Source organism: Tamandua tetradactyla, chromosome 15 (genome assembly GCF_023851605.1).
Source record: "Tamandua tetradactyla isolate mTamTet1 chromosome 15, mTamTet1.pri, whole genome shotgun sequence".
In the NCBI taxonomy this organism is placed as follows: Eukaryota; Metazoa; Chordata; class Mammalia; order Pilosa; family Myrmecophagidae; genus Tamandua; species Tamandua tetradactyla.
In genome coordinates, this window is record NC_135341.1 from 25589581 (window position 1) to 25602353 (window position 12773).

The 12773-nt window shown below is 37.6% G+C and overlaps 1 protein-coding gene across 32 annotated transcripts in view; it reads right to left on the reverse strand.

Annotated features, from left to right (window-relative positions):
- Positions 1-12773, reverse strand: part of LOC143656990 (uncharacterized) — a 402509-nt gene that overhangs the window by 149945 nt on the left and 239791 nt on the right. For 2 of the 32 annotated variants that reach the window (XR_013162690.1, XR_013162686.1), the window contains exon 4: positions 4814-4965. The exons of 29 other annotated variants lie outside the window; for them this stretch is intronic. The gene's annotated coding sequence lies outside the window, so the exon portion shown is untranslated. Of the gene's footprint in view, positions 1-2537; positions 2635-4813; positions 4966-12773 lie in introns of all 32 variants that reach the window. One more of the 32 variants, XR_013162687.1, reaches the window with a different exon arrangement.

Sequence of the window (12773 nt, forward strand, 5' to 3'; positions counted from 1 at the left end):
AAAAATAGGCAGTGGGCCAGATCTAGCCCATGGTCTTACTTTGTCAACCGCTGCTCTATATAATCTCTGTATCTTGTACATTCTTCAATTGTTACCCTTAGCACCTGGATCTGGCTAACCATTTATTAGTCTGAATGCCTATATTAGTCAAGGTTCTCTAGTGAAACTGAACAACAGGAGATATCTATAAATATGAGATTTTATTAAAATCATCTCATGTGGCTGTGGGAATGTACAAGTTCAAATTCTGTAGGGCAGTCTGCAAGCTGGGAACTCTGATGAAGGATTTTGATGAATTCCCTAGGAGAAGCTGGCTGGCTGAAGCAGAGATGGAAACTCTCTCTTCTGACTGCAGAAGTCATCACTTCTCCTTTTAAAGCCTTCAACTGATTGCACAAGACTTCTCCAATTGTTGAAGGCAATCTCCTCAGTTGATTGTAGGTGTAATCAGCCATAGATCCAATCAACTTATCGATGATATGTCTAAGAAATGTCCTCATGGTAACAACCAGGCCAGTGCTTACTTGACCAAACAAGTGGACACCAAAACCTGGCCAACTTGAAACATGAACTTAACCATAACAATGCCCCTCTCCCCAACTAAGCCATAAGTTCTATGTAGACCAGAGTTCTTTCATTCATCTATTTTGTCAGCACCCAGCATTGTGTCTGGCACACAGTGTGCTCACAGCAAGAGTTGTTGAGTAATTTAAAAAGTAAATACCCTCTGCCCCAAAAGATATTCTAACTCAGAAGAGCAAGAGCTATTTATCTTCCTCTAGCTTCCATGTCAGCATGAGGCTTTGGCATTCAGATTCAGATGAAAGTAGCATTTATTGAACACCATCAATCAGCATACTTGAGTAGGAACTTGATTTTGTATAATCTCATAACACCCTCAAGAGAAACTTGCAAGCATGTATTTTATCTCTATTTTATGGGTGAATTAAATCTCCAAAGAGTCAAATAACTGCCCATAGTCACACAGCTAGTGCATGGAGTGTCATGGAAATGCTGTGGGCTCTGGGGAAGGAACATGTACCCTGGTCTCAGGCTGCCCTTTCTTTGGCTTCCTTTTTCTCCCTCTCCACAACACGCGTTAAATGGGTGACTAACCAGAAGATATGTTTGTCTAATAAAAGAAATAAAACAGGAGGAAATTTTCCTACAGAAATAATTTCTATAAATCTCTTTCTTAAAATCTATTGATGTTATAGTAACCTAAATAAGGAAGCTTTAGAAAGAAGATAGAGTTTCTGATACTCAGAGAAAGGGAAGCCAGTTTTCAGTTCCAAATAACCCTTAATTTTCAGAATTCTCTAGGAGTTCTTTGGTTTTTGGTTTAGTCTCATAGGATTACATTGTTTTTTACTTGGCTATTAGCAGTTCTTAAACTCTGTTTACAGAATAACAAAAGGTTTCAATTTCACTTGATTTGCTCTATCACACTATAAGCAAGAAAGCGTTTGTTTAGGCCCGCTCTGCATTTACATAAGAAATACAAGCAACTATTAACAGGTCTTGTCTGAACTGGCAAAATAACTACCTGGAGAGTGGAAATGTGAGTCAAAGGAGTCTGTGGAGAGGGCAGAATGTTTAACACCACCCCCCCCCACCCCCATTATTGCTGTGGAGCCTTGTTCAAAGGCCCACGATCCAGCCAACTCCCCAAAGGTCTGCAAGGTTGGTGTGGTGATCTAAGGCCTTTCCCTGTAGACCACACAGCCCGGCCTGGCTGTTCAAGAGTATGTCACCAATGCCCAAGGGACAGCAAGGTTTTCTGCTCTTGGTATGCTCATGCCCTGGCTGGGTGCCTGGAGTGCAATGTGTACACAATCTATTTTATGAGACAGATGGAAATTGAGTTATGGCAAATAAATCATATGGCACTTCCTTTGGATATGTCTTCCTGTAGGGAATCTTTCTGTTGACTAAGTGTGACCTTGTACCTCCTTGATTAGCCACACAGATGTTTTGCTGGTATCTGACTCCTATGAGAAATGCCTTCTTTAAAGACTCTGGGGCTTTTCCACATTTAGTGCTCTGCCACTTAGAGAGTGTGAGGAGTTTTGTGAATTGATTATTGTAACCACTTTCATTCCACCCCAACACACACACAAATACGTGAGGATAACACGCAAATCACCAGCACCCCCAAACTTTCCACCCTCCACGCTATCCTAATGGTCCATACAAGGTTGTGGAGCTTTTAAAAAGCAGGTGATGGTTTGGACTTTGTGAGTCAAGCCTTTCCTTAGCCCCTCCCCAAATAGCAGATGCCTATCAGGCAATGATATTTGGAATCAGGCAGTTCTGGGTTGGAATTCCAGCTTTGCAGCTAGTAGCTGTTATGTCCTTGGGCAAATAAAATCCTGTGAGTCTCAAGTCTTCATCTGTAAGGTCAGAATATTAATGCTGATCTCATGAAGTATTTGTGAGTATTAGGCACTGTGTATAGGGGGAGGACTTTTTGCTTTGCATGTGTGTGTGTGTGTGTGTGTTTTGGGGATCTATTTAATAAATATAACTCCCCTTACCAGGTAACTTGTAAATTTACAGGTCATCCACATTTTTGATGGTTTCCAGACAGAATATACAGAGACAAGAATATACTTCTCTGTTGGGTATTCATACCTATTTATTGAGGGAAGAAGATAACAAAGATAGTTTGATGGTTTGGAACTATATGTAGCTCAGAAAAACATGTTCTTAAATGTAATCTATCCCTCTGGGTGTGATCTATTGCAAGTAGGACCTTCTGATGAGACTACTTTAGTTAGGGTGTAGCCTGCCTTATTCAAGATGGGTCTTAATCCTATTACTAGAATCCTTTATACATGAAATAGAGAGGAAAAAGGCCACAGAAGCAAGGAACGGAAATCAACAAAATCAGGAAAAGAAGGGAGAGACCAGTAGATACTGCCATGTGCCTTGCCATGTGGCAGAAGAGTCAAGGATTGCCAGCAGCCAGTCTTCAGGATTAAAGCATCACCTTGATGATGCTTGTATCTGAATATTTTCACAGACTCTAACTGTAAGTGAATAAATTCCTATTATTTACCCTGATTCATTTCATGGTATTTGCTTTGAGCAGCCGAGAAAACTAAAACAGGCAGATTTAGCTAAACAATTAATAATTCTACTGAAAAATAGAATATCATAATTAGAAAACCAAAGGAAAAGAGACTAATACTGATTATTACTATTAATACCTATGGTGTGCCAGGAGCTTAACATATTTTATTTAATCCCCAAACCAAATGAGGAAACTGAGGCTCAAAAAAATTACGTATTTTGACTCAGGCCATCCAGTCATGAATAGCAGCTCTGCAATTCCAACCCAGGTAGGGGGGCCTGGCTCTAAAGACTGTGGGTTTAGTTGTGCCTCAGTGCCACCTGCCTCCTGAAAGCTAATTATTTAAAATATGGGCAGTTACAAAAGAACAGTGCATATGAATAGAGACACACAACATAGGACAGGAATGCTGAGAAGGACGTGAGAAGGTGAAGCATCATACATCTAGCATCAGTTCTAGTTAAAATATATACATAGGGCAGACCCCCTGCATGAACACACTACTCAGTGTCTGAAGCAGCCCTTCCCTGATAAACAGTGGTATACATCCACCAGAGAAATCCACCTCTTTTCTGAGACTAGAATGTGAAAAGTAACCAAATAGGCAGCTAGACAGAAAACAAACAGAACAGCCAAATCCTTGCATTTTAAAACTTTAAACAAAAGAGTAGAAATTTACTGACTAGGGTCAACTCTTGATGTCTTAGTAAAAAGGATCACTTTGATTAACATTCTTTTTGCATCATCAAAAAGGGGCTAGGCCAAGATAAGGTAATCTATGGACCACACTTAGATGGTCAAGGAATTATCTGTCAACCAAACTGGGATGGATTTCTTCCCAGTGGGGTTGCAGGACACATACACAGAAGCCTGGTCATCCTATAATTCTTAATCCAAAACTAGATCACTCTGCAACAATTTTTTAAACACCTCTATTTTCTTTAATGAAATGGAGTGGAGGAACAATAAATTAAGATCATTCTTTTCTATATATTTTTTTTTTAGCTAAATTGCTTCTTCTCTTGATCAGTAGCTAATTGCATATTGTTTTATTTCTGCCTATAGAGACTGCAGTGGAGCATCCCTGGTTGCATATTAGAATCACTGGGGGAGATTTTGAAAAACAATGATTTGTTTTTCAGGCCCTGCTTCTGACTAAACATCACAGAATCCCTGGGAAGGATGACAGCAGGAATCTTTTTTTTTTTCTTAATTTTTGATTATTCCATTCTACATATATAATCAGTAATTCACAATATCATCACATAGTTGCATATTCATCGTAATGATAATTTCTTGGAACATTTGCATCTATTCAGAAAAAGAAAAAGAAAACAGAAAAAAATCCATATATACCATACCTCCCACCCCTCCCCCTCACCGATCACCAGTATTTCACTCTAAATTTATTTTAACATTTGTTCACCCTATTATTCATCTTTATTCCTTATGTTTTACTCTTCTCTGATAAGGTAGATAAAAGGAGCATCAGACACAAGGTTTTCACAATCACATAGTTACATTGTGAAAGCTATATCATTATACAATCATCTTCAAGAAACATGGCTACTGGAACACTGCTCCACATTTTCAGGCAGTTCCCTCCAGCCTCTCCACTACATCTTGACTAACAAGGTGATATCTACTTAATGCATAAGAATACCTCCAGGATAGCCTCTCGACTCTGTTTGGAATCTCTCAGCCATTGACACTTATTTTGTCTCATTTCACTCTTACCCATTTTGGTCGAGAAGGTTTTCTCAATCCCCTGATGCTGAGTCTCAGTTCATTCCAGGATTTCTGTCCAATGTTGCCAGGAAGGTCCACACCCCTGGGAGTCATGTCCCACGTAGACAGGGGGAAGGTGGTGAGTTTGCTTGTTGTGTTGGCTGGAGAGAGAGGCCACATCTGAGCAACAAAAGAGGTTCTCTTGGGGGTGATTCTTAGGCTTAATTTTAAGTAGGCTTGACCTATCCTTTGTTGTGTTAAGTTTCATATGAACAAACCCCAAGATTGGGGGCTCAGCCTGTAGCTTTGATTGTCTGCACTGCTTGTGAGACTTCAACTTGGGAAAGTTGAATTTTTCCCCTTTCTCACCATTCCCCAAAGGGGACTTTGCAAATACTTTTTTATTCATTGTTCAAATCACTCTGGGATTTATCGGGGCATCACTCTGGACAAACCAACAAAATCTCATGTCCTACTCAAGGTTCCATGTACTTATGGTGTTCAATTAAGTTGTCTACATAAGTTACATTAGGAAATGCACTAGTCAAAATATAAATTTTGTACCAAATAAACATTTTTTGCTTTAGTCTCACACATAAGTTGAAATTTTAAAATATTATTATCATCTATTTTCAGCACCCTGCAGTAATGACATTCCTTTGTTTTTCCTCATGCAAAAACATTTTTTAAATTTGCACATTTAGCTACTATCATTATACACTCTAGGCATTCCTAGATTATACCATCTCAGTCTTTATTGTCTATCTTTCTTTCTGATTTCATTTGTGCCCCCAGCCCTCCTCCCTCTATCATTCTCACATTCAGCTTCATTCAGTGTTTTAACATAATGGTATTACAGTTAGGTAGTATTGTGCTATCCATTTCTGTGTTTTTACATTCAGTCCTGTTGCACAATCCATATTCCTACTGTACCAATTACCCAATATCTTACCCTATTTCTATCTCCTGATGGTCTCTGTTACCAATGAAATTCTCCAAGTTTATTCACTAATGTCAGTTCATATCAGTGAGACCATACAGTATTTGTCCTTTTGTTTCTGGCTAATCTCACTCAGCATAATGTCCTTAAGGTCCAGCCATGTTGTTACATACTTCATAACTTTAAGGAATCATTTTTTAAAAGTCTTTCAGCTCAAAAAGTTAAACACAGAACTACCATGTGACCAGGTAATCCCATCTCTAGGTAAACATCCAAGAGTTGAAATCAAGGACTTGAACTGATACTTATATACCAGTATTCACAGCAACATCATTCATAATAGCCAAAAGGCAGAAACAATGTAAGGGTTCATCAATAAATGAACAGATAAACAAAAATGTGGCATATACATCAATGAAGTATTATCCAGTCATGAAAGTGAATGAAATTCTGACCCATGCTACTACATGGATGAACCTTGAAGACATTATGCTCAGTGAAATAAACCAGGCACATAAGGATAGATATTGTATGATCCCACTTATATGAATTATCTAAAAAATAGAAAATTCATAGAACAGAAAGAGATTCAAGGTTACCAGGAGCTAGGGGGAGGAAGAATGAAGAACTGCTTTTTTGTGGTAATGAAAAAGGTCTTGGTAATAGATAGTGGTAATGGTAGCATAACCTTGTAAATGTCATCATTGACACGAACTGTACATTTAAAAAGGTTAAAATAGCAAATTTTATATAGGTTATCACAACTAAGAAAAAAAGTTCCAGGTGATTCTACCATGTCAGCAGGGTAGAGAACCACTGGATAGTGCCATGTGCTAAGGCTCTGTCATAAGAATCAGGATCTGTGGTTTGGGATTTCAATTCTGGCTTCACCTCTCACTAACTATATGATGATGGGCAAGTCACAGGCCTTTCCAAAAGTCAGCTTTCTCTTCAGTTAAATAAGGATATTTAAGTTGCAAGAGTTGAAAGATCTAGAGTGCGCAAATACAATAAATAGTAAGTGTTGCCATTATGCTTATCAGATATGAGTTAAACAGAGGATGTTTTATAGATAAATATAATCTACCACTTATAGAAAACCACATATACCTTTTAATCCTACATATATATATTTTATTATTCTGAGACCCAAGACCATCATAGGCAGCCAACTCATGCTTCCTTGGATGAATAAATAAAAATAATGGGGATAGCCTTAAAATTTTAGGGCCAAGTAAATTAAAGAGGCTATTTCTCTGGAAGATGGAAAGGAATATTTCCTGAAGCTGATGAGTCTCTAATTTATCCTTGGGCTCAGGCTGGTAAGGAGCATCTTCTCATACAGGAGAACCTTTCCCCCTTATGATAAAGCAGGAAGTTTGCCTGCTAGTAACTGAGTACTTCCTAGAAAGTTAGGACACTTAATTATTCCTCCAAACAGTCACTTATTGATCAGTGGGTAAGAAGAGAAAGCAGAAGCTTTATCTAAATTATTTTTGATCAATTGATTTGAGAGGTGTTGAAGATTAAGCAAGAGGCAGGAATTTACATGAAATTAGCTAAACACAATAAGGTCTATTCCTGAATGATCAGCCAAAATTTTCTAACAGGAAAAAAAATCATAGCTAGATTCAGTCCATGATGCATATCCTATTAGAACTACTGAAATGCGATACTAAACTAATGCTGTGTGATGGGTTTGGAATAATAAAGGAAGAGGGTTGTTCTCTGCCTGACTCAAATGCGCGATGTGGAATAGACAGATAAGATCAGAGTGAAGCAGCAAGTGGTCAGTTCATACCAGGCCTTGTGGACCTTCTAATGAGCAGAATTGGAGGGTTTTGAACAGATCTGGACGTGATCTGTTTTAGGATTAAGAATCACCCTGGCTGTTATATTGAGAATGGGATGGAAAGAGGGAAGGAATGCAAGCAGGAGACCAGGGGGTTATTGCAAAAATCCACATCAGCATGATGGTGCTTGGACCAGGAAGGTAGTGGTGCAGGTATGAGAAGGGTCAAATTATAGGTATGTTATTAAGGTGGGGATGATGTGGTTTGCTGAAGGATATGGAGCATTAGAGAGAGGAGTCCATGGTTTGGGGTGTCATATGTGCCAAATAAGGCAAGTAGAAAGAGGACTGGGAGCTGATCACTGGATGTGGGACCTAGTTGGTATAGTGGGGCGAAAACCCCAACTGAAGTGGATTGAAGCGAGGATGGAAGAGGAACTGCAGTGAGTGTAGCCGACTCTTTCAAGGAGTTTTGGTAGGAAGAAGGCAAGAAATGGGGTGGAATGAGATGTGGGCTTGAGTGACTGATGTAAATAAAAATATTAATGATTGGCTTCAGCTGGCAGGAATTTGAGTAAATTTACCATTCCACATCATCCCAGTTTGTGCATTTTCAATGTTTTCTAAGTTTCTGAGTGAGCCAGCATTGTAAATAGAAAAAGAAAATATATTTTAAGGAAATACTAGCTCCTGGAAAACACAGCTTCTTAGCTTACAGAAGACTTAAATATATATGAAAAATACTAAACCAGAAGTAAGAAAAGGAAAAGGAAGAAGAGAAAGAAGTAGAGGATATGTAAATTAAAAATATCTACTAGAAAAGTTTGTATGCTATCCCTAGCATATGTAGTTTTCTATGTAAATGTGTGTACGCAGAGAAAAGGAACCTCAATTTCATTAGTATTATCTTTTTGCTTAAAATCAAAGACTGGAAGAAGATATGAAAAAGAAATGTTAAAAAAATTAGTTCTGGTAATTATGTTTGTTACATACAGCAATGTTAGTTATATCATTATTTTCTATATTTAAAAAAAATCTCTCCAAACACACACCAAAGAATTGTACCTACTTTCCCAACACCACAACCTCATCCCATCCAATCTCTCTCCAACCTTCCTTTGGTTTCCAGTAGAATGTACTCATAATAAAACCAAATGAAGTGGAGTGAAATAAGTCAGACACAAGGGGACAGATATTATATGATTCCACTTACATGAAATAGCTATGATTACAAATGCATAGAGACAGAAATTAAAGTACAGATTAACAGGAGAGTGGGTGGGGGGCTAACATATAATGGGTGCACGGTTTCTATTTGGGATGATGGGAAAGTTCTGGCAATGGATAGTGGTGAAGGTAGCTCAATACAGTGAGTGAGATTACTCTCCCTGAATGATATGCCTGGGGGCAGTTGAGGTAGGAAAGTTTATGTGTATATATGTTCCCACAATGTAAAAAAAAGAACTAAATAGACTATGGCAATTAAATGCAATATATGAACCCTGGCTGGATCTAATAAGCATTATTTGCTTGTTCATTTGTACATTCCATTCACTAGATGTTGTTTACACATTGTACACAAACAAGGTATTTTCATTGTAATTATGTGGTAATGATCAAGATAAATACATTTTTAAAACAATTGCTATATTTCCTTATCAGGCTTGGAGTTGAGGATATAAAAGAGAAAAAGGAAGAGTAAGTGAGCTCACCAACAGTGGGTGAATTGAGGCAATTCTGTATGGCCTGTAGGATTTTGTGAGATTATGGCTTCTGATAAATATTATATAGTTAAATTAGAGTATTATTAGCTGCCAAATTCTAATGCAAGAAAACAAATTTGTATATACCTTGCTGATTTTTCAATATTTCTTCCACCTTAGAAGTAAGGGTTTCGTTTTACAAAGATAATATAAAATTACATCAAGTGTGAAAAATGCAACAGCCTTTATGGCTAATCAAAGAATTAAGAAAGAACTATTCATGGAAATGTAGAAATAATAAACTTACATTTTGTTCAAGAAAAAGAAATAATTATAAGCATATGAGTTTCAGCAGGATCAGCATGGGGGTGTGCAATGTCCCACCACCTGCAGAATTACTAAGCATCTTCACTGACCGCACCAAAGATCAGAATTTCTGTGCAGAACATCAGTGTGGGAGACTGATGTTTCTAGAACAGTATGGAGATCGGCAAACCAAATAATTTTAATTTGAAAGAAGCTTCTGAAATCAGATATCACCAATCCTCACTGACAGAGTGGAAAGCTAAGGAAATTACAGGTTTGTTAAGGTTAGAGACAGCTACAGCCAGGCCTGGGAGCTCATACTTCTCCAGGCTATGGATGCATTTACAGTGTATCTAGTCCATCTACTCCATGTTGATTATGTAACCAAATAGCTAAACTCTTTAGGATAACTTAAACCGGTTTCTTATATATTCACAATCTCTCATTCACTTATCCCCCATCCCCATCACTCTCAATTTCTCTCTCTCTCTCTCGCTCTGTCTTTTGCAAACAATCTTTGTCCCCACCAAAAATATGGTGAAAATGCCTACTGAAAAGGCAGCCCTTTAAATACCTTCTTAAGGAGCTTTGGTGTATTTCACAAAAGTGAAAAAGTTTAAGCTAAGTGATATGATAAGATTAACATGAAAGAATATTCTCAATGAAAAATACTTCCTATACTTCCTGTTATTTATACCATTAAAGTATCTCTTCTGGGCTCAGGTAGTTTCTCAAATGAATACAATGTAGGAAATTTTCATTGGTTTTTCAATTCAAATATAATCTTTTTTAAAGAAAGCATATCTGGATTGTCATTTCTAATCAACTATTGCTGTGCAAATTCTGAGCATGTATTTGTATTGTTACCAAGTAGTAATATTGCCATTGTCTGGGACAAATGAGAAAAAGATCAGAAATGGAATTAGTAAGGATTCAAGTAAGTAAACCAAATCATGTCAGTGCATCCTATCTATATACAGATGAATCCCAATGGTCAGCACCTTACTCATATTTTCACTGTACTTCCATTTTTAGTAAAACAACATCATCTGTTACATTAAATTTAACTACTTAATTTTATTGGCTTTACAACTTGTTTGTATTTAATTTGTAAATTTGTTTTAGTTTTATAGTTGCATAAGAGCTACAAACATGAGAAGTTTTTAAGCAGTCTAATGTTTATATGTATTTATGTATTAGTTTAATAAATTAGTCAACACTTGGGGAGTCTATAAAACTGTATTCCTTTACAGAAAAATTTCTATATATTGCTCAGTTGAAAAACATTGAGTTCAAAAAGTATCTACATTGTGCTCCTTTTACCTATGGTACGGACAGATGAGTAAAAAATATGAATTAAAAATAAATAATTTTATTTATTAAATAAATAAATAGCCTGCGGGCTACAGTGGCTCAGCAGGCAGGCGAGAGCCTGCCATACCAGAGACCTGGGTTCGATTCCCTGTGCCTGACCCTGCAAAATAAATAAATAAATAATAGGGGGAACAAACGTTAAAATAAATTGGGTAGAGGGAAATACTAATGATCAATGAGAGGGAGGGGTAAGGGGAATGGTATGTATTAGTTTTTTCTTTTTTCTTTTTCTGGAGTGATGCATATGTTCTGAGAAAGGATCATGGTGATGAATATACAACTATGATGATATTGTGAGCCATCGATTGCACACCAAGTATGGAATGTTCATATGTTAAAAATGTTCATGTTTGTATGTTGGTTGGTTTCATTAATATAATTTTTTTAAAAAAGTATCTGCAATGAATACTTCTTGTGGTAGACTAAGTAATGCCTCCCTTCCCCTGAAATAAGATACCCACATGCTAATTCCTAGAACCTGTGAATGTTAACTTATGTAATAAAAGGAACTTTACAGATATGATTAAGGTAAGGATCTTGTGATGTGAACATTATCCTAGATTAGATGGTAAGCCTGATGTAATTATAAGTGGCCTCATAATAGGGAAATAGGAGATCAACATGGACAGTAAAAGATGTGAAGATAGAAGCAAGAGGTTGGAATGATATAAAGATTGGGCCATAAGCCAAGGAAAGCAAGTAGCTCTAGAAGCTGGAAAAGGTAAGGAAACAGGTTCTCTCCTGAGTGCAGCCCTACCAGTACATTGACTTTGAACTTCTGACTTCCTGATCTATAATACAATAAATCACAATTGTTTGAAGCTGTGTTACTTTGTTACATAAGTAGTAGGAAACTAATACACTACTTAATCCATTTGTATAGAAATATCTTAAGATCAATATGTGTCTCTGTGTCACCCAGAAAGCAAATCCACTGCTATTTTATAATCACTGAATAGGATCTCAGATTATGGACAAAGAAAACTTAGATGTCAGTGGGGAACAAAGGGAACAGTAACATGGAAGTGCAGATAAGACCAAGTGGAGTGACTCACTAGTAGGTTCTTTGTTGGTGATGGAACTGATTCTAGCTCTGAGTTTCTCATTAGAGAGCAGGGATTGTCAGGGAAGCAAAAGAAGTTGCAGACTATAGAATATCAGCCAAAGGAGAACATAACTGGAGGGGAGAGAGGAGTGCAGGAGACGCTGAATGCTTGGCCACTTCTGCCCTTTCACTTAAGCCTAATACATTCCTCTGGAACTTTAAGTTTTTTCTCAAACTTCTTTTCCAGAATTTATATTCCCAGGGTAAGTGGTTTCCCCACCCCCTAAAAACTCTGATCTTAGGGATCAAAGCAGATTCTTACACCACTAGAGAGACAAGGTAAATCCCTTCAAATTGGAACTCATCCCTACTGGAGCCAAGAGAGGGTAGGCAGAGACAACACAAGAGCTGGTCCCAGTACAGGGCATGGAGACTAGCAAAGGAAGTCCTTTTCTTCCTAGCCCTGATCAAGAGATCAGTATGGGCAAGGAAGTCAGATCAAAGGCCAACCGGTCCCTAGATACTTACACCAAAAGCAGTGGAACCTAAATATCAAGCACCACTACTTTTATCTTATTCTGAAAGCAACTAGGAGAACAGATTTTACCCTAAGGATCTTGAATGATACAAGCAAAAACCAAACAAGATGTTACAGTGGCTGACAGGTAAGAGCAGCCGAGGAAAAAGGATTTATTAAGTATAAGCAAAGCAGTGTCTAGCAAGAAGAAATGGTGATCTCTTGTTGTCCCTGAATTCTCTTCCCCATATTCCTGCCATCTTCACTGCTTCCCAGTCCTCCTTCCTTTTTT